Source organism: Pan paniscus, chromosome 4, assembly GCF_029289425.2.
Source record: "Pan paniscus chromosome 4, NHGRI_mPanPan1-v2.0_pri, whole genome shotgun sequence".
Classification (NCBI taxonomy): domain Eukaryota; kingdom Metazoa; phylum Chordata; class Mammalia; order Primates; family Hominidae; genus Pan; species Pan paniscus.
This window is the reverse complement of record NC_073253.2, coordinates 22,977,684-23,000,355: the sequence shown is the minus strand read 5'-3', so window position 1 is coordinate 23,000,355 and position 22,672 is coordinate 22,977,684. Positions and strand designations below refer to the sequence as shown.

At 33.3% G+C, this 22,672-nt stretch overlaps 1 long non-coding RNA gene across 1 annotated transcript in view; it reads right to left on the bottom strand.

The window, feature by feature from the left end:
- Positions 1 to 22,672, bottom strand: part of LOC134730424 (uncharacterized) — a 365,450-nt gene that overhangs the window by 63,651 nt on the left and 279,127 nt on the right. Inside the window, exons 5-7 of the long non-coding RNA XR_010112184.1 lie at positions 22,139 to 22,281; positions 4,741 to 4,811; positions 3,710 to 3,826 (exon numbers count right to left, since the gene is read on the bottom strand). This is a non-coding gene — a long non-coding RNA (uncharacterized LOC134730424). The remainder of the gene's footprint in view (positions 1 to 3,709; positions 3,827 to 4,740; positions 4,812 to 22,138; positions 22,282 to 22,672) is intronic.

Genomic DNA, 22,672 nt, shown 5'->3' with positions numbered 1-22,672 from the left:
TGGCTAGCCATACGTAGAAAGCTGAAACTGGATCCCTTCCTTACACCTTATACAAAAATTAATTCAAGATGGATTAAAGACTTACATGTTAGACCTAAAACCATAAAAACCCTAGAAGAAAATCACCTAGGCAATACCATTCAGGACATAGGCCTGGGCAAGGACTTCATGTCTAAAACACCAAAAGCAATGGCAACAAAAGCCAAAATTGACAAATGGGATCTAATTAACTAAAGAGCTTCTGCACAGCAAAAGAAACTACCATCAGAGTGAACAGGCAACCTACAGAATGGGAGAAAATTTTTGCAACCTACTCGTCTGACAGTGGGCTAATATCCAGAATCTACAATGAACTCAAACAAATTTACAAGAAAAAAACAAACAACCCCATCAAAAAGTGGGTGAAGGATATGAACAGACACTTCTCAAAAGGAGACATTTATGCAGCCAAAAAACACATGAAAAAATGCTCATCATCACTGGCCATCAGAGAAATGCAAATCAAAACCACAATGAGATACCATCTCACACCAGTTAGAATGGCGATCATTAAAAAGTCAGGAAACAACAGGTGCTGGAGAGGATGTGGAGAAACAGGAACACTTTTACACTGTTGGTGGGACTGTAAACTAGTTCAAGCATTGTGGAAGTCAGTGTGGCAATTCCTCAGGGATCTAGAACTAGAAATACCATTTGACCCAGCCATCCTATTACTGGATATATACCCAAAGGATTATAAATCATGCTGCTATAAAGACACATGCACACGTATGTTTATTGCGGCACTATTCACAATAGCGAAGACTTGGAACCAACCCAAATCTCCAACAACGATAGACTGGATTAAGAAAATGTGGCACATATACACCATGGAATGCTATGCAGCCATAAAAAATGATGAGTTCATGTCCTTTGTAGGGACATGGATTAAACTGGAAACCATCATTCTCAGCAAACTATCGCAAGGACAAAAAACCAAATACTGCATGTTCTCACTCATAGGTGGGAATTGAACAATGAGAACACATGGACACAGGAAGGGAAACATCACACACTGGAGACTGTTGTGGGGTGGGGGAATGGGGGAGGGATAGCATTAGGAGATATACCTAATGCTAAATGACGAGTTAATGGGTGCAGCACACCAACATGGCACATGTATACATATGTAACAAACCTGCACATTGTGCACATGTACCCTAAAACTTAAAGTATAATAATAATAAAATTAAATAGATAAATAAAATAAAATGAACTAAAAGTTTAACAAAGTTAGAAAAACTCAAAAGTAAAAAATAAATTAGAAGTACAGAAAATAGAAAACAGAATACACATTAGAATTTATTAATAAAACAAAAAGATGCTTTCCCTAAAAGACCACTAAACAAGATAAACCTTTGGAAAGTCTGACCAAATAGTCTGTGGAAAAAAGGGATACATAAGTATAGTTTCAGATATTTCAAAAAGTGTAAGATTAATATAGACAGCTTTATATAAATGTATTTCTACGCTAATATGAATACAGTTAAAATGAATTATTTTCTAGGAAAACTGAAATCACCAATTCAATATATCTATACAAATTCCAAATAGGCCAACAATTATAGCCAACAATAAATAGAAGACAGGGGCATATCCTTATCAACAACACCAAGCCCAATGGCTTAGCTCTAACAAAATGTCAATGAACAAATAATTTTCTGTTAAGTAAATTTTCTAGAACAGAGAATAAATGAGAGAGAGAAATAGAAAGGGAGAGAGACCTAGATAGGAGAGGTTATTCTGCAAATTTTCTGAAACTATCATAATGCTAATTTAAAAGTTGGGTGAGAAAAATACTCAAGGAAAGTTAATTTTATGTGAAGATGGATGTAAAAATCCTTAGCACAACATTATCTAGTAAAACAGTGTTATTAAAATGTTTATTTAAAAGAATCATACATTATGACCATTATCATAGCATAATCTCAGTTTAATATCAGAAAATGTATTAATATAATTACTCACATAAACATCTTAAAGAACAACTATGATCACCTTAATAAATCTTACAAAGAAGTTGATAAAACTCAATACTTATTCTTTATTTTTTAAAAAACTCCTAGCTAACTAGGAATAAAAATAAAATTTCCTTGACTTTAAAGCTATTCACCAGAAATTATCAGCATGTGTCACTTTAATTAAGATACATTATAAGCATTACCATTAAATTCAGGAACAAGATAGGGCTGCCCCCTTCAAAACTACTATTCAGGATTGTACTAAGGGCTTACCTCATTTGGCAAGACAAGTTAAAGAAATAAGAGGTACGATATTTAAAATAACGTGACTTTCATCATTACAGATAATACATTTATCTACTTGGAAAATTCAAGAAAATCACCCAAGAAATTTCCAATTAATAGGAAATTAAGGTTAACATAAAAACAATGAATATGAGCTACACTCAAAATGTGATTTTTAAAAAATCTTACATTCACAATACCCTGGTTTGTCTTTGTTTAGTTATTCACTCATCTATCTTTCTTCAATAATTTACAAGTAATAATAAAATATGTATTTTTCAGATTTTGTAAGTGTTTTGGGTGGTAACAGGAAATTGCATGTGCATATGAACTGATTAGGCAATAATGGCCAATATGAATGTGTTTTTTACGCTCTCCTGAATAAAAACCAAAAAAAAAAAGTAGGATTACTGTTATTTTTGGGAAAATAAGAATGATATTGATAATGGTGCTTTAGAAATCTCAGATGATCTGTTTTTATTTATCTGTTCTCAAACTTGAAAAAATAAGAAAAAATTCATTGCTATACCGTCTCATTTGAATACAATATAATTTATCTTTATTCCAAATATTGCAATTTTCAGTTGCCTCTTAAAAAATATTGCATGACAGACATCACTAATCTGTATTTATTCTTATGTTTATATTAAACAATGGACATATATTAATTTTAACATAGGATATTCTCATAATTTCTAGGAACATCTTATTATGTGTAATTCACAAACATAACTCTACAGTTTTAAATATAAAACAAAGCCTTGCCCTAGAAAATAAGCACTGATTAAAGTCACAACGTGCTCTTTTGTGGTGGTGTTTTTAATAAAATATTATCAGTGGTAAAATGTAAATAAAAAAGTAAATTGCTTCATTCATCATGTATTTTAAGCAGTTAAAATGAATGAACTCTCCTTTGAGAAAACATCTGACTAAGCAAAATAATGGTTATGAGTTTGGGAAAATGTTTAATGAACTTACTGGTTAAAATGCAGTTGTTATTTTAGAGCCCATTATTGTGTGTTTTAAATTAATTGAAGCTTCTTTGCTGAAAGACTGTCTTTTTTCTTTTTTCACTTCATATACTAAAATAAGTGATCTTAGTAACTTATGTGGATGCCAAGAAGTTACCAGGTTGGGAATGCTGGTTGACATAACAATGTGTACCTAGAAGAGTGTGTATCCACGCATCTTCATATGCATTTACCTGATATCAGTTCAAAGGCAAAGTGGTCGATGATCAGATACAATTGTGCTTTAAGGAGCTCATATTGTAAACACTCTGGCTGGTATTCTCTTTCTTTGTGTTCTGTAACACACCTATTTATTACAGATTGGAGGTTGAAGTAATATTTCAGTCTATATATTGAAATATTTCAAACAATATATGTAACCATTTGCTTAAGACAATAGGAGAAAGTACTTACTTTAAAGATGCAGCTTTATTCACAATTGCCAAAACTTGGAAGCAACCAAGGAGTCCCTCAGTAAGAGAATAGATACATAAACTGTGGCACGTCCAGACAATGGAACCTTATTCAACACTAAAAAGAAATGAGCTATCAATCCATGAAAATACATGGAGTAAACTTAAATGCATATTATTAAATTTAAAAAGTGAATCTAAAAAGGTGATGTACTGTATGATTCCAAATACATGATATTCTGGAAAAGACAAAACTATGAAGGCAGTAAAAAAATCAGTATTTGCCAGAGGTTAGTGGAGAGTGATGGATGAACAGGAGGAGCACAGAGGCTTTTTAAGACAGTGAAACTACTCTGTATAATACTCTCACGGTAGATATATGTTATTATACATTTGTCCAAACCCATAGAACGTATAACACCAAGAGTGAAACCTAATGTAAACTATGGACTATGGGTGATAATGAAGTGTCAGTGTGGCTTCATCATCATTTGTAACAAATGTGTCACTCTGGTGGGAGATACTGTTAATAAGGGAGGTTATGCAAGTGTGGGGAAGGGAGTGTATGGAAAATCTCTATTTTCCACTTAATTTTGTTGTGAACATATGATCTATTACTAAATAAGTTAATGATGACAAGTCAATCTGTGTACCATGGAGAATACTATGTTCCTGCACATGGTAGACATTTAGTAAATATAATGTAATATTTGATCAAGCTAAAGAATAAGTAAAATGAGAACTTAGACTAAGGAAAGATGAAATCATTTTGGCAGGGGTAATCTTAAAAAGAAATGACAACAACAACAGATCATAGCCAGAGACATTTTGAATGAGTACCTTCATATTAGAATGGGTTTGGGAGTCAGGACATGTGTTATCTGAACATGAATTATTCTACCTTTTCATTTATAAGGTCTATATGTATAATATTTACTTTATAGCTTTATGGTTAGGAATAAACAAGGTGGTACATGGATATCATTCAAATGAGTATAACTGGAAGTAGTACTTAGACGAAAATTAACTCACTGTATCGAGATTTCTGAAGCATGAACTTGACATTCCATTGTATTCCATATCCTATGGGACCAGTGCATTACCTGATGCAAAGTTAGAAACTAGTTAGCATGTGCTGAATGAATAACAAGGAAAGTATGCTGACAAGAAAGTACATACTGGATAAGAGTGATTTTCTAAGCCACATTGTGAAGAATTGTGGACAGAATCTTTTTTTTTTTTTAGTTTTACATGACAGCCAGGCACGGTTGCTCACACCTGCAGTCCCAACACTCTGGGAGGCCAAGGCCGGTGGATCGTCTGAGGCCAGGGTTTTGAGAGAGACGATATGGTCAGAATCTTAAAGGTCCAAAAATAAATAAATGGAAACTGATATTGGTACCTACTGTGTGTCTTTATAGTTTAAAATGTGTGGTACAAAAAATTGTATATATTCTTCAAAAGTGTATTTGGTATTTTGATTGATGAAATTGGGCCTTTAATATACGATAGCCATTATTACATATCCTATAATGTTCAAGAATTAATTAATTTATTAAGTCAATGACATTTCTTGAGTGCCTATAATGAGCTAAGTATCAGGGCAAAGCATAAAGCAAGACAATGCCATGTTTTCATGAAGCTCATATTCTAAAACAAAAAAGTGATAATTATATTGATAATTCTGATTTCATATTTCCTTGATTTATCAGATATCTGATAGAGACATCAAAATTATATGATAGTATATTCAATATCCTTTTAAAAAGCATACTTTAAGAATACTTTCACGATGGCTCACGCCTGTAATTCCTTTGGGATTTACAACTTTGGGAGGCGGAAGCAGGCAGATCATGAGGTTAGGAGTTCGAGACTAGTTTGGCCAAATAGTGAAACCCAGTCTCTACTAAAAATACAAAAATTAGCCTGGCATGGTGTGCGCGCCTGTAGTCCCAGCTACTTGGGAGACTGAGGCAAGAGAATTGCTTGAACCCGGGAGACGGAAGGTTGTGGTGAGCCGAGATTGCATCACTGCACTCCAGCCTAGGCAAAAGAGTGATAATCCATCTCAAAAAAAAAAAAAAATTAAATTTACATACAGTAAAATTAACTCTTTTTAGCATACAGTTCTATAAATTTAGACAAATGCATAGAATTACATAACCACTACTGTAATCAAGATATAGAACAGTTTAATGAACCCCAAAAGTCCCTTGTGAAAACAAACTATTGATAAAGATTTGAAAATTTTTAAAGAAAATAGAAATTTAACCGAGTCAACCAATTAACTCAGAAATTATAAAAGTATAATTAAGCCCAATTAAGTGTAGTCTTAAGGCATATTTAACCTCAAGAAACAGAAACCAGTGCAAAGTAATTTAAGTTAAAACAAGGAAAAAACACAGGATACAGTCTTTGTTAGTGAAGACAGCAGCATCTTTCATAGATGAAATGAAATGTCAGTACTCACTGGAACTTTAGATTTGTTTAGTCCACTACTCACTTGATCTTCTTTTTGTGGTCAGCATAATTGTTTATCTTTGTAGTTCTCTGAGAAACTGTCCACTTTGTAGTGATGGCTGTTCCAAAAAGGCATCCCCAAGCCATGAGTCCCTGTTATCTTACAGAATCTGTACTCACATGGAATAAATGTATGCCTGAATTCAGGTCCCAAATTCCAATAAAAAGAATATATGTGGCCAGGGAAGGAAATCAGGTTGCATACAGAATTACACATCTTAGCATCCATAGGTGGGATTGGCAGCCTCCTGCTTCACTGCAGTGACGCCTCAGCAAGAGTAGTAGTAACTGTAGTCGTAGTAGAAATTATAATAGTAACAACAACGGTAAATCAAAAATACCAAGGTGGAGAGCATATTTTATTTTAAAGAGATTGTCTAGAGTATAGCTATTATTAAAGTGCAATAAGATAATATCTCAAACAAAGGAGGAACTATCAGATCTAGGAAAAGTGAGCGTCTCTATTAAGGTAATACTAAAATAACTAAGTGAGAAAAAAAGTTCCAGTAATAGTGATCAGCACTAAAATAACTCAGCCAATGTTTAGAATCTTGGTTATCAAACAAGGGATGTTCTCAAAACATATTCCCTGAAGATGATTTGGAGATAAATATTTGAATAATATTAATACATATACTTGTATTACAGTCAATTGGTTAATAGTTTAACCTGAACATGTTGATAAACACCATTTTAATTTAAGACATTGACAATACAAATAAAACATTAATGCATAAAAGTGAGTTCTATACAATAAAACTTATGTTCATTACACTAAATTTTAGAGATTGCCTGCAATAGTTGATGAAATCATTTGTTTATATTTCTATAATGACATATGTCAGTGATATTGGACTAGAATATTTAGATCATCTACAATTAAAATTGCATATCTCATTTATCCTAAAGATCTTAATTTAAAAATCAATGGTATACATGTAGTTACCAGTCACTCTGTCAAGTGTCCGGGAAAAAAATAATACTGAAAATTTATAAACAAGATGGAAAGAGAGGGATATATCTATATATTGCTTTTCATTTTCTTTTAAATGAGATCCAAGATGATAGAGATGCAAAGCACACCTTTTCCACAAGCAAAAAAGAAAAAAAAATAGTGATTCAGCTTGAAAACCAGAAAAAAATCTCAGAGTGGAAAACAATAAGAACTAGAATGTTTGTAGAGTACTTTTTCAGGGTCAAAATTATATCCAAAAATTATAAGTATTAGTTTTTTGCAAGTGATTCCTGACTCAGCAAAATAGAAATAAATAACTCATTTCTAAGGAGTCCTATTTTATATTTATATTTACATTCATTATGGAGAGCAAATATATTTTAAGCCATCTGCCACATTCTCTTCTTTTGGCCTCAGTGGTTCTTGGTACCACAAAATAAAATCTATTCACACACATACATGTGTGCTCATGCATGTGCTCACTCACACATAAACACAAAGCAATAAATTATAAATTTTATTATTTTCTAAACATAAGACTGATAAAATTTGAAATTAATTGTGGACTAATAGATCTACAACTAAAATTGCTACTTATATTGATAGGATCACACAAAGTAATAAAGATTAGTATAATAAAAATCTTGTGCTGATGTGAAGAGTTTAAATACAGTATCTATAACTTCAGTGTAGATTAGATACATATCTGTGTAAATAATATATTCTACAATTTGGAATATGATTACTTGCAAAATATTTATATTTCTTATATCATCTAAGGATCTTCCTTTCATGAAAGGAATGGATATATATTCCATTCTAAACCCATATTGAGGATTCTGAGTGTGTGGGTCTTTTCAGCTATAGTCAATGAAATGAACAAAGTCTTTAGAACTTCTGAAAATAGATTTTGAGCTACATCTCTAGAAAATTTTAATAAAAAATGCATGTAGCAGGCAGAGCCTTAACGTATTTAAATTCTTCATTATTCAATGGCTAATTACTCATTTTGTGATGACCCAGGTCTGTGGCTTCTCTTCTTTTTTCCCTCTGGCTGTCTGCCTTTGGCCATTTCACAGTTCATTAGCACCTTTAACATCTGATGGGCAGGAGAAGAATATAGGTATGGCTCAAATCAGTCAATTTTACAGTTTTGCATTACTGGGACTACAGATTCGGTGAGATTTGCAATTGAAACTAACACATAAAATGGAATTACAGAGGTATTTCTGAATTTCAAATAATTATTTTCACTCAAAAGTTGATTACACTGAGATAATATAACAAAGCATTTTTTAAGAATTGGTTTTTTGGGAGAAATTTCCTCTGTTCTCTCTTATATAATTACTAAGGGTTCAGTAGTCCACTGTATAATGTAGAGACATTACAGACATAGAAGGAGGCTGGATTAAAACTATGGAAAGAACACATTGCATTAAATTTAATATTGACCACACATCACCAATAATCCCTTATCTTCTTAATGGCTTTCTCTCAAAGTAAATGAATAATCTAATAAACAAATGTAATACTTCTATAAAAATACTGTGCGGTATAACTGTATATGTCGTTATCATATTTTGTCTAAGATTCATATTTTTTCATGTATCTATTGTGGTTTAAAATGAATAGATACACAGTTTTGGTATAGTTTCTTTAGAAAAATCTATCGAGAAATATTTATGTATTAAAATTAAGAAAACAGATATATAAAAAGAACAAGTGCCTTCACTCATTTAAGCTCCATTTCCAACAAATTTAATGTGAGATTTAAATGAGAAAATATATATTACGCATTGATTTAATGCCTGGAGCTTACAAAATGATCAACAAATAGCATTATATATTATTAAGCTTATATAAGTACATATGTACATATGTGTCTTACATTCCATAATGGTGTAATTCAAATTAGATGTTTTCTTACTTTCCATTGCAGTAACCTTCTTTAATCTGTCTAAGTTTGGGGAGTTTTGGTGCCTTATCCCCTTACTATGGTATTAATTTATAAAATTTTGTAAAATGGGACCACTCTTACTTTAAGACATGGTAAGATAGTTACCCCTCTGTGACTTACTTATCCTATTTTATCTCCCTTGAAAGTGTCTTGCCCTAGTCCAGTTTGTGTATCTCACTTTCTTGTCTTTATAAATAGACATTATCTCATATCCTTACCTTTCCGCATTTTTGGTATACAAGCAAATTATATTTATGGGAAAGCAAAAATGATATCCTATTTTGCACTTCTGGAGTACTCTCTCTCTTTTTTTTTTTTTTTTTTGTATTCAGGAACTCCTTACAGAGTCAAGGACATAGTGGGGTCTCAGGAAACAGTAGTTGAATTGGTTGGGTGAGAAAGACTACATGATCTGAGTTGAACCATATGAGAAAGCACTGAACACCAAAGTACCTTGATGGATCATTGGATGATTGGAAAGAAAAGAACAAGTGAAAGAGGGGGAGATTATGAAAGAGAGTAAGTGAGCATTATTAGGGGGAAAGAGCAAAATGATCCACATTAAGAAATGAGAGGCTCTCTGAAAGAAGGGCAGTCTCTCCCAGAGTGTGATGTAGCATCAGATAATCCATGTACCTTCTTTTTGTTTCTGTTTTTAAAATAAAGCACCTTTCTCTAGTCTATTATTTTATTTTAAACTTATTTGATTAATCCATGCTATGTGCAATAAATGATAATAAGAAATGTTTGAATGAAAAGTTTTTAGAAAAACAAGAAAGGCCAGTTGGATTAATTTTTTTGTATGTGACTTTATTGTCATCCCTTTTCAAGAGGGGAATATTAAATTAAATAAGATTTTTGTAAAAAATGAACTTTATATAAAAGGTAGCAAATTGCTGAGCACAGGTAAATGTCACCACAGAACAGAGATATTCACGTAAGAAATTTTTCCTAATTATAAAAAGAGAGTACATGCACACATATACATACATATATGTGTGTGTATATATATGCTCTAAAGTATAAACTCATACTTTAAAACATACCCATACACACACACACACACACACACACACAGAGAGAGAGAGAGAGAGAGAGAGAGGGAGAGAGAGAGAGAGAGAGAGAGAAGTCTGAAACTCCAATCTCAGGTACATATTATTATTACAGAAAAATAAACAAATCAGTAAAATTACTAGGCTAAATTTTCTATTTCAATGAAATAGCAGATTTGAAGCATTTTCACAGTAACCGTGTATGTTGACAATAAGTAGCAGAAGAAAATGAGAAGTGTTTTCTTACTGAACACATTGTACCTTTGGTTTCTGTATTTTAAACAAACTAATTTTCTTCTTATGTTAGATGTTAATTATGACCTTTGACTTTAGATAGTAATGTATAATGACTACTAGGCTTCATAATATCACTGCTTCTAATTTATCTAAATATTTTGAGCCTATATTTTTATATTTTCAAAACTTGAAATTAGCACATCTGATTTCTGAGTAATATATGATGCTAAATCCTTTGTTACTAAAATCTTATTATATAAATAGGAACAAAAACCCAAACAGAAACAAACAAAGAGAAGCATCACTCTACAAACAACTATACTTGACAGGTGTTTGCTTGTGTTTTGTTGTTATTGATAAGCTTTTAAGAGCAATTTTTGGGTAAAATTGTATACTCTTCTACCTTCAGTCCCATTTCCAACATTACAAAAACTTGTTTGTATTATTTCAATTAAAATAATATTTTGGAATTACCATATGGCCCAGCAATCCAATCCTATGTGTATACCCAAGAGAATCAAAAACATATGTTCACACCAAAATGTACGTGAATGTTCATATCAACATTATTCATAATAGCCAAAAATTAGAAACAACAGAAAATGCTATCAACTGATGAAAGGATAAATATAATTTATTATATTCATGCAATGGAATTTTATGCAACATAAAAAGGAACAAAGTACTGATATACTATATGCTGCAACATGGATGAACCTTGAAAATATCATGCTTAAGGAAAGAAGCCAAATGCAAAAGGTCACATATTATGTAATTTTATTTACATGAAACATCCAGAATAGGCAAATACATAGAGGAAGAAAATAAATCTGTTGCCAGAGAATGGAGGAAGGGAATGGAGAGTGGCTGATAATGAGTGAGGGGTTTCTTTTTAGGGTGACAAAAAAAAATTCCTTCAGCTAGAGGTGATGGTGGTACAACATTGTGAATATACCGAAACCATAAATTGTACATTTTTAAATGGTGAATTTTATGATAAGTGACTTATATATTAACTAAAAAATCTAAAAACGGTGATACTGGGGTTTGGTTTTATTTTTTAATTTGACTGTATTTTGGAGTAAAGTTTGCAATATTTTCCAACTTTGGAGGTTTCTCAAACTTAGGAGATAAATTTTTATCACTTATAACATTATCAATTCTTTGCAACTACTTCTTGAGTAGTCTTTATTATGGCTTTCAAGCAAGTGCTCATGGTTTTTCCCCTAAGTTGACTTTTTTTTTTTTTTTTTTGAGACGGAGTTTCTCCCTTGTTGCCCAGGCTGGAGTGCAGTGGAGCAATCTCGGCTTATTACAACCTCTGCCTCCCAGGTTCAAGCGATTCTCCTGCCTCAGCCTCCCAAGTAGCTGGGACTACAGGGGTAAGCCACCACGCCCAGCTAATTTTTGTATTTTTAGTAGAGACAGGGTTTCACCATGGTGGCCAGGATGGTCTCGATCTCCTGACCTCATGATCCCCCACCTCGGCCTCCCAAAGTGCTGGGATTACAGGCATAAGCCACTGCACCCGTCCCCCTAAGCTGACTTTCCAACAGTAGCAAAAGATGTTGATCATGAGCATCTCATATGCCTAGTCCAGAAAATGTGAAAATATTAAACATTATCTGAATTTACAAGTGAGAAATGTAAATTACTGGAATGTCGTGCCAAGAAAAGAAAATACAATAAAATATTTTTACAAGTACAGATTTGGGAACACAGAAATTAGGTGAAGTTACAATAAAAATGTTCCTTCCTAAGTTTATTATCTTACTATTGATCATATTTCTATTTTGTAGAGAAGTAAGCATATTTAATTGCAGAAGTCTAACATGACAGTTTCCAAAATTATACAAATTTATCCTTAGAGCCCATTACGAATGCGGTACCAATAAAATGTAATAAAATAAGTCCACATCACATATCTGATAAATTACTTCCTGTACAATTTTTCATAATATTTCACCTACTAATATCTATTCACAGGCATCCTGGATTTCAAAGGACATTAGTATACTGTAAAGTGACAAAACATTCAAAAGAGGGAAATTCTAAAAGACTTACATTTTTAACTTAAAGCTAGTATTAAATAGTAGGATAATATAAAATAATATAACCCAAGACAGAGTGTAAGTATCAGTTTGAAATTCCATTTTCTTAAAAATTATTCATCGATAGCATTAGGAGATATACCTAATGTAAATGACGAGTTAATGGCTGCAGCACACCAACATGGCACGTGTATACATATGTAACAAACCTGCATGTTGTGCACATGTACCCTAGAACTTAAAGTATAATAATATATATATATTAAAAAAAAATTATTCATCTTTTCATAGGAATATCTAAATGCCTAAAGAATTTCCACAAGTTTCTGTTTTCCAGGCAAAAAGTATCTTTCCCATTCCTGTGCAAATCTTGCTTACCAACCAGGTTTGTCTTTTAGCAGGAGTCTAAAAACTCAAACGTATCTAAAAGCCATGACACAGAAGGCCTGGAGACTGCATGGAATGATGAGGACTGCAGTAAACTCTGAAGTGCCTACCCATGTGAAACGAACAAGTGCTATTCGGAAGAAGCGGGTTGTGTTAATGTAGGTGTCCAAGCCTAGAATCATGAAATTATATTTTTAAGAGAAAAATGACAATGTGCATTTTCATGTTTCATCATTAAAACACTTTATTAAAACACTAAACATGGCCACAAAGCTTTACGGATAAAACAGACACTATCTGGATATTTTGCATGAATCAAAAAAAAAAAAAAAAAAAAGAGAAAAAGGAGTAAGTAGTTGGGACCATATGAATCATTATTTAAAAAGGAGAAAGTGAAATGATTAAGTAAAAGGGGAAAGTGGCAAAAATTTATGGTGTAAAACTGAGAAAATATCTGCAATATATGTGCCTACTGTTTTTAAATAAAACAAGTTTTTATATTAGATAATTTTTAACAATTATAATATTTGTTATAGTATTTCAAAGGATATTTTAAATGGTTTGCTATTAAACTTGATTATTTAAACCCTAAGGAAAAAACCTTAATATTCTTTCGTACGTTACAAGTCTGAAGGTGATTTTAATACCCCACATCTTTACGTTTGAGCCGGCAGCCAGCAGTTGAAATTGACATGTGAGAGTTCTTCTAAGTCCCAGATGCTAGCTGCCAACTGCCTTTTTGTTCTTGTTTCCTTGGAAACGGAGATTGGTTTCATGAAAACAAGGTAAGTACAACTTTTACAGCAGAGAAGTGGAACGCTCCTTTGTCAGTTTCAGCTTGCTGGCTGAGACCTGTAAGTACAGCCTTCCAGAATAGACTGAAGTTGGAAGCCAGTTGAGGCACATCAGAGTTTATGGCAAAACAGCAGTACATATGTTCTTCCTATTTAAATTTAATGTGGGAAAATGATCCAATAAAAGATTAAAGTGATCAAAATTAACACAACAAAACTTTATCAAGTCAAAAACACTTGGAGCCTAAAGTGAAAAACATGATATAGCACATTTAATAATGAGATGCTTTTAAGTCTTCAATAATCTCAAATATACTCTTACTGAGCAATTATCTGGGTCAGTTGTTCTCAGATATGACATACTTCTCAGTGGCAAGAATGGCTCACCCTGCATCACTTTGGGGAGACATAAGGAAAAAATAGAAGTGAAATGAGACATTCTCCCCCAGCAATGTTTTGCAAAAGTTCTTCAGGTGATTCTGATTGGTCTCAATTCCTCTTCTTTTAAAAAATCACTGACCTGATCTAATCAGCTAATTTTAGGGAAAAGGACACCAAGGCACGGAAAGAAAGATAAAGTTAGTCATAGAAAACTTGAAGTCCAGCTAATGGTGAGTCAGGCAGAGAATCTAGCTCTGTTTCTGCTTCAAACATTTTCCTTTTTATACAATGGTACAGACGGTTTCCCTTGTAATTATTTCAAAATTCACTTGGTCATGTAATTTTTCTTTAGTATCATCAACTGAATGTAAAGAAGTGTAATCATGGTACCTATAATACCATATATACCATATGTATCATAAGGTAATGATACATATAATTATGTATCATAAGATACAAGGATTTCAACAGTTATTCTGAATTTCAACAGCCACCTTTTTTTTAACACCATAGTTAATTTGTCCTGCTATATACATAATGAGCTGGAAAATATAGCAAAATTAGGAAAGGGCATACCTTATTTTTTTAAGTTTTAACTTAATCAGTGGTGGTAATTTTACTTAACTTCAGTTCCATCAACAGAAGTTATTTAGGAAAAAAATTCACCTTCTAAGAGTTGAACCATATTGTGTGAAGATTCTTTGTATCCCTGAAGTGAATTACTGGCCAAAACAAAGGCTGTAAAAGCCCATGGCTACATCTGTTACCTGTTTAGGTGTCTTTAAAACATATTTACATTTAAAAAATTGAAATTCCCTTTCCTCTCTCGGTCGTCACTTGGTAAATTGTCAGTATGGTCTGATCTTTTAAGAAAAACTGTCTCTTTAAAATCGTGGTAAAACACAGAACTTAAAAAGCTAATTTATATTTCAGTGAATCAAAGAACAGCGATTAAACACAAGGTTCCTTCAATGATGTTCTATCACAGCCTTCATGTTTCTCATCACACTACATATGGTCCAATTGTTTACAGATTACAAAAAAAAAAAAATCCCTGCTCAGATGTTAAAACAAGATGTTTTCTTCACTTTCAAATGGCAGGCTGACTGCCAATTTTTACAATTAGTTATTCTGTGCAAAGAAAAAAAAAGAAGTTTAATTATCACAATTTCTCATGTTTGGACATTACTCTGTGATGGGCGATCAACCTGAGAACTGACAGAAATGAACTCTGGTTCATGACATTGGTGGAAGGCTCTTGGGAAGACAGCTTTTTGTAAGAGAGAAAATAGCAAAATAGAAAGGGGAAAGAATCTTCGCCAGAAATAGGTATCGAAACATCAAGGCAAACCAGCCACCTGCCAGTGATGCTGTTTCCCTGTGGCACCGTCTGGCAGGCAGAATTTCACAGTGTTAAACAACAGTGCTGTGTACACCATGAGTGCACCTATCAATGGGTCACTGACTCTCTAAAAAGACTTGCTGATGGAGGTAGAGTGATTACAGGAGAGCAACAAACTGATGGTAGAAAGCCTCCTGTTCAGATGCTGGATCCCTGGTATTGCATGCGATCAAAATTGGGATCCTCATTTTTTAAAGGAATTATTTGTATCTGCATTAAATTATGATAGAATTGTTAACAGAAAGTTGAAGAAAATAGATTAATGAACTATATACATAGAATTCCATGCTACACACACACACACACACACACACATCAGTATCCACATCCCCTCAAGCCTCAAACATACAAGCCCCCAAGCTGTGCATATAATAGTCGATTTAAAAACTGCTATTGGATAAATAGTACTTCCAGAATAATAACCAGTGACCACAAGATAGAGGATCATTGCTGGTGGAGTTAAATCATTTTACTTCATTTTGATTGCCTTTTAATAAGAGTTATATATTAAGAATCAGAGTTTTAAGAATTATTTGGGACAGTGATAATAAATATTTATTTCAGGATGAGTCGGGCTAATGCAGTGCCCAGCAGAGCTTTTTTTTTTTTTCATTCTGTCTCTTTTTGTAGGTGGAAGTAGCTGGATGCCAGTTTTCTGAGATTTGCCCAAACATGGATGACTTGCATGTTACGAAAGGATTTTGCCGTGTCAAATGTTTTCATTTCGTTTATTAGTTAAGACATATAACTCAAAACTCTTTGGCCACCTCTAGGAGTATGTATTTCATTAAGATTATGTAAAAACTATTAATAGTTTCACAATTGAATACATAAGTATGTGCCTATTTGGGGAGGAAGGGGCATTCAAATGACAATTAACAGTAACAGAGTAACAGAAACTGAAATCTCCGGCCTACCTCTAGGTCCGTTCCCAAGAATAACATTGTTAGTCTCACCCCAATTCTATTTAGAATTTAGTGCTATTCATCTGTATCCTGATATAATCATTGTTAAAACAATTAATTTGCTCTCATTACGAAAAAATAAAGAATTTACCTAAAACCTATCTCTTTTCCTCTTGTACATCGAAGGTTTGTTATAATTTTCCATTCTGCTAATGATTCTCATTTTAAAGCATTCGAATTGATGTTAATTGCATAAGGAATACAGTAATATTTCCTCCTGATAAAAATCTAACATGTTACAAATAAGGCTGTTACCCCTTTGATTCTCATTTTGATCTACACAAATAATTGAATATTTGTAAGGCTGTGATACAATAATCACAAATAAGTGATACAATAATCACTTTGGCCTCCCAAAGTGCTGGGATTACAGGCATGAGCCACTGCGTCTGGCCAACATTTACTTTTAACGTGTTACTGAAACTACTATTCAGGTTGAGTATGTACATAATGGAAGCTGACTCAAAATTTAACTGCTCCTATAAGAAAAAAAACTATGCATTTTCACATTATTGTCCATCCATTCATTTATTCATTCATTAAATTGTGTATTTATTAATGCAGAGCCAGATATTATGAATACTCAGATGATTAAGAACCATATATTACTCTCAAGAATACACTGTGAAGTGAAAAGATCAATGGTCAGTCCCAGACATCGATTTCCAAGCAAATATTAAGTCATTAGATCAATAGTAGCCAATAATAGGACCAAGCCTCTTTCCCTTTGGATTCCTATCCAGCTGTTGCCTCTGTGAGCAATGCAGCTTCCTAATTTCTTTGGTATACAAGCTTTTCTACTGTTTTCTTTACATTTCTAAGGCCTCTGCCACCACTTTTAACATCTAGTTTATTAATTGTCACTACTTAAGTTAATCTTTGTTCTAAGAAACATATTTTCTCAAAAAGATCTAGAAAGAGATAAGTTTCATTAATGGAGACTTTTCATATTAAAAAGTTGCTGGAAACCGTTTTCTCATGCTTTTAAAAATAATTATTTTAAGAATAAGGTGGTATTCCAATAAAGGTCATAATTAACATAAACTTAATAAAATTTGACCTAGGGAGGGTTTACTTAATGTAAGCTTCATTAGAAATCTCTTTTATTCTAAAATATTAAACCTAATCAACCCAAACAAAATTACTCAGCATGCTGAATATGATACTGAATGTAGTTCTGTACAGTGTTTTCTTTAAATTTGAAAGGTCAATCCAGACTATCAAACCATGACCAGCAATTACCCATTACAGAATCGTCAATAATTTTAACTTTGAAAATAGTAGACAGAAAATGGGAGTTCATAATTATTTGCTGAATGAGTGAATGGGAGCTGGAACAGGACTCAGGCAACCTAGTGTAATTACAACTAGTTTGTATTCCCTGGCCCTAGTTACCTCATCTGCAGAGTGAGATGCGTGGATACTGTTCGATTGTAACATATTTTATATGTATTAGGTTGGTGCAAAAGTAATTGTAATTTTTGGCCTTACTTTCATTGGCAAAAACCACAATTACTTTTGCACCAATCTAAATACTTTCTATATACTGGTGAAGACAGAAATTCAATGATTCAAAAGTACAATAGGAATGTTTTTCCCTTCCAAGTACTTTCAGTTTAGAAAAATGGCCAAAATTTCTGTCTGTGATAGTTCTAATATTGAAAAAGTAAAGGTAATATAAACCATAATAAACAGCATAAGTATATTTTATGTGATTATTTTGATCATTTATTCCCCAATACTATATGACTATTTCCTGTGTGACATGCACCCCACCAAGTGCTTAGTATGTAATATAAAAATATAGACATACCTCATTTTATTGCACTTTATTTTATTGTACTTTGTATTATGTTTTTTACAAATTGAAGGTTTATAGAAATTCTGCATCCAGCAAGTCTATCAGTGCTCTTTTTCTAATAGCATGTCCTCACTTTCTGTCTCTGTGTCACATTTTGGTAATTCCCATAGTACTTCAAACTTTTTTATTATTAATATATCTGTTACTGTTATCTGTCATCAGTGATCTTGCACGTTATTTTTTGTAATTGTATTGTAATTGTACTGGGGCACCTGAACTATGCCCACAGGACAAATAAGATGGCAAACTTAATCAATAAATGTTCTGTGTATTCTGACTGCTCCACCAACTGGACATTCCCATTTCTCTCCGTCTCCTTAGATCTCCCTATTACCTGAGACACAATATTATGGAAATTGGGTTAATTAATAACCCTACAGTAACCTCTAAACATTCAAATGGAAGGAAGAATCTCATCTCTCTCACTTTAAAGCAAAAGCTATGAATGATTAAGCTTAGTGAGGAGGGCATATCAAAAGCCAAGATAGGCCGAAAGCTAGGTCCCTTGTGCCAAACAGCCAATTCGTGAATGCAAAGTTATTGAAGAAAACTAAAAGTGCTCCTCCAGCAAACACACAATGATAAGAAAGTGAGAAACTCCTATTGTTGATGTGGAGAAAGGTTGAATGGTCTAGATAGAAGGTCAAACAAGCCAGATTTCCTTAATCCAAAGCCTAATCCAGAATAAGACTCTAACTCTCTTCAATTCTATGAATGCTGAAAGAAAGAGATGAGGAAGCTGATGAAGAAAAATTTGAAGCCAGCAGAGGTTGGTTCATGAGGCTTAAAGAAAGAAGCCATCTCCAAAACACGAAAGTGCAAAGTGAAGAAGCAAGTGCTGATACAGAAATTGCAGCAACCTATCCAGAAGATCCAGCTAAGACCTTTGATGAGTGTAGCTACATTAAACAATATATTTTCTATGTAGACAAAACAGCCTTCAATTAGAAGATAATGCCATCAAGAACTTTCACAGAAAAGAGAGGTCAATGACTGGCCTCAAAGCTTCAAAGGACAGGCTGACTCTCTAATAGGTGAAAGGGAGTTGCCTCATCTCATGAGACTTTGGACTGTGGACTTTTGAGTTAATGCTGAAATGAGTTAAGACTTGGGGGACTGTTGAGAAGGGATGATTGTATTTTGCAATATGAGAAGGACATGAGATGTGGGAGGGGCCAGGGGTGAAATGATATGGTTTGGATTTGCGTCCCTGCCCAAATCTCATGTAGAATTGTAATCCCCAGTGTTGGAGAAGGGGCCTGGTGGGAGGTGATTGGATCATGGGGGAGGATTGCCCCCTTGCTGTTCTTGTGATATTGAGTGAGTTCTCAGGAGATCTGGTTGATTAAAAGTGTGTAGCACCTCCCCCTGTGCTGTCTTCCTCCCACTCCAGCCATGTAAGACGTGCTTGCTTTTCCCTCACCCTCAGCCATGATTCTAAGTTTCCTGAGGCCTCCCCAGCCATGCTTCATGTACAGCCTGTGGAACCATGCACCAATTAAACCTCTTGTCTTTATAAATTACGCAGCCTCAGGTAGTTCTTTATAGCAGTGCGAGAATGGACTAATACAATAATTCTATAACTACAGTTCTTTGTGAATTGGGATTTACTCTCTTCATTTTTTTTAAACTAAAATAAATGCAGAAATAAATCAGGGACTTCTGCTACCAGCCATGATTGAAAAACAGTAATGAGATTTACTGTCCTACCTTAAATAACTAGAAATCTGAGCAAAATATATAAAACAGTGTTTTTCAGGCAATGGACAACAGACTGCTGACTGCAGAGATTCCTAAGAACATTGAAATTATTTCTAGCAGGAAATCTTTTGTTTCAAAGTTAAATCACTAAAATATCTAAAAACAGCTCATATTTCTTTTCCTAAACGTAAATGTCACATGTTAAGCAAACAAAACTTACAGTATAGTGTTTATTGGATAATATTTTCAAAATACCACACATTACTTTTTCTACTGCATACATTTTTGTGATCCTATTATGTGGACTATGCCAAGCCAATCTAGTTGGCATTTAATTGCTCCTGGCTTATGTAAGTACCAATAGAATGTTTACCTTTAAATTTTAACTGCACGGATGTGCATATGTTTCAATTAAGGAATAAAGAATGGAAGAAAAAGAGAGGACAGAGAAAAAGACGATCGCTGAAGAAGAAACAATATTTTTTGAAGGACAGAGGCAAAATTCTCAAGAGAGCATATTTAGAAGAACATTAAATATATCCATAAATGTAGCCAAGTAAACTTCATGGAGAGCTCTGAATTATCTTTGCAACACAATTAATTCATTAAAGATATTCAATAATTTTTCTATATACTTTTTTTCTTAAAGCTATAATAATCATTAAAATGTTGAAGAAAAACTATACAAAAGAAATTCAATTCAAACTAAAAGAATTTGAAACTAGTTGGTGTAGTAGAAAGAGATTATGGAGAGAAGTAGTATGGAAAATTAGCAGGAAAGAAAAAGATGAACCCTCATTCTGGTCCTAGAAAGCAAGGATGTGGGGTTTAAAGTTTATTCTCTGAGTCAGTCATCTCCAAAAAATGAGTTATTTTCTATTTGCAAAAGATGAACCATTGAGGAAGCAATCATAAAAACAAATTTTTAACATTTATTTTCCTAAATATAACAATCATATGATAAACAAATAAAACTTATTATTAACTATACACACCCAGTAGCTACACATATATAATTTAGAGAGAATTATAAATCTGGATGTATGTTTAATATATACATATTTTTTTCTCAACTGGAATTGCATGATCAAAAATTCTCGACATCATAGTCCTAAGCAAAGAAGGAAGGGGCAACTGAAACTTCTTGAGCAAAGGAATAACAGGATCAAAGCAATGATTTAGGAACTCTTCCATTTTTTTGTTTGTGGAGTTGTTCCCAGTTTCACTACTTTAGGGAATTAGAATGATTCAATCTTTAGACGTTTCATCCTCTTTCGCCACACCCAGGCTGTCACAGCCTTTCTTGCCTCTATTGGTGCAAAAGGAAGAGGCTGTACTGAGTGGTCATTTAGGGAAATTTTAAAGGGTAATAATTTGAAATGTTATTTTATAAGAACAAAATATGAAGAGCAGACATTTTCACCCTTTATGCAGCATTGATATTCAGGCTCTCAGAACTGCAAAGGATAATCAGGCATTTGCTTGTGGAATAAACTACCAAAATACATTGTGTGCTTTATTCTAGTTGGGGAGGAAGCTGGCAATGTTCTTTAGCTTCTGAGAATGCTATCTAACGGCATGGCATGGAAGGAATTTACTCAGCTTTCTGTTTTGGAGGGGATTTCAGCCTGCTTCGGTTGACTATAATGTGTAAACTACTCTCAGTATAACAGCAGTGTGTGTGTGTGTTTGTGTGTGTGTGTGTTTGTGTGTGTGTGTGTGTGTGTTTCTAAGTGAATTAAAGTTACTTTGCCAGAGTGAGGAGGGCCTGGTATTTAATTTTAACAATTAGCAAGCTTGAGAAAGTATTTAAATATCAAGAAATGACCATGCTAAACATGTAGTACATTTACATCTTAATGCTGCTAAAAGAGAATGAACACAAAAACCATAAATCAAAGATATCCTTCCTCTTTCAGATGCTGACTCCAGTTAAGACATAGGATTTTAAGAATGCATGATGGAATTAAAAGCTAAAAAATGTATATTTCCATTTATAAACATTTCTATTACTTGAAAAAATATGTAAGGCTGGGCATAGTGGCTCACGCCTATAATCCCAGCACTTTAGGAGGCCAAGGCAGAAAGATTGTTTGAGCTCAGGAGTTAAAGACTAGCCTGGGCAACATAGGAGACCCCATCTCTAACAAAAAATAATGATAATTACCTGGGTATGGTGGTGTATACCTGTGATCCTAGCCACTGAGGAGGCTGAGATGGGGGAATCGCTTGAACTCCAGAAGTCGAGACTGCACTGAGCCATGATCATGCCACTGGAATCCAACCTGGGCAACAGAGTGATACCCTGTCCTGAAAAAAAATTATTTTTTGAAGTTTCCTGTTAAAAATTAAGAATTTTAGAATTTGTATATAAAACAAATGCTGTGAAAATAGTGATCACATATTTTTGCAATATGGTTCTAAATCTATGGATCTGTGCTGGCCAATACAGTAACCACCAGACATATGTAGCTAATTACATTTCCAGATAAATTAATCAATTAAAAGAGCCTAAATTTAATAAAATTAAAAATTTAGTTCTTCAGTAATGCTTGCCACATTTCAAGTGTGGCCAGGTGCTACTGTTTGGACAGCTATATCATACCATAGTATTAGTATAGACTAATATTCATTTCTAAACTAAATCTGAAAATAATTTGGGAACTTGTGATAATAAAATACTTGATATTATTGTCTATGT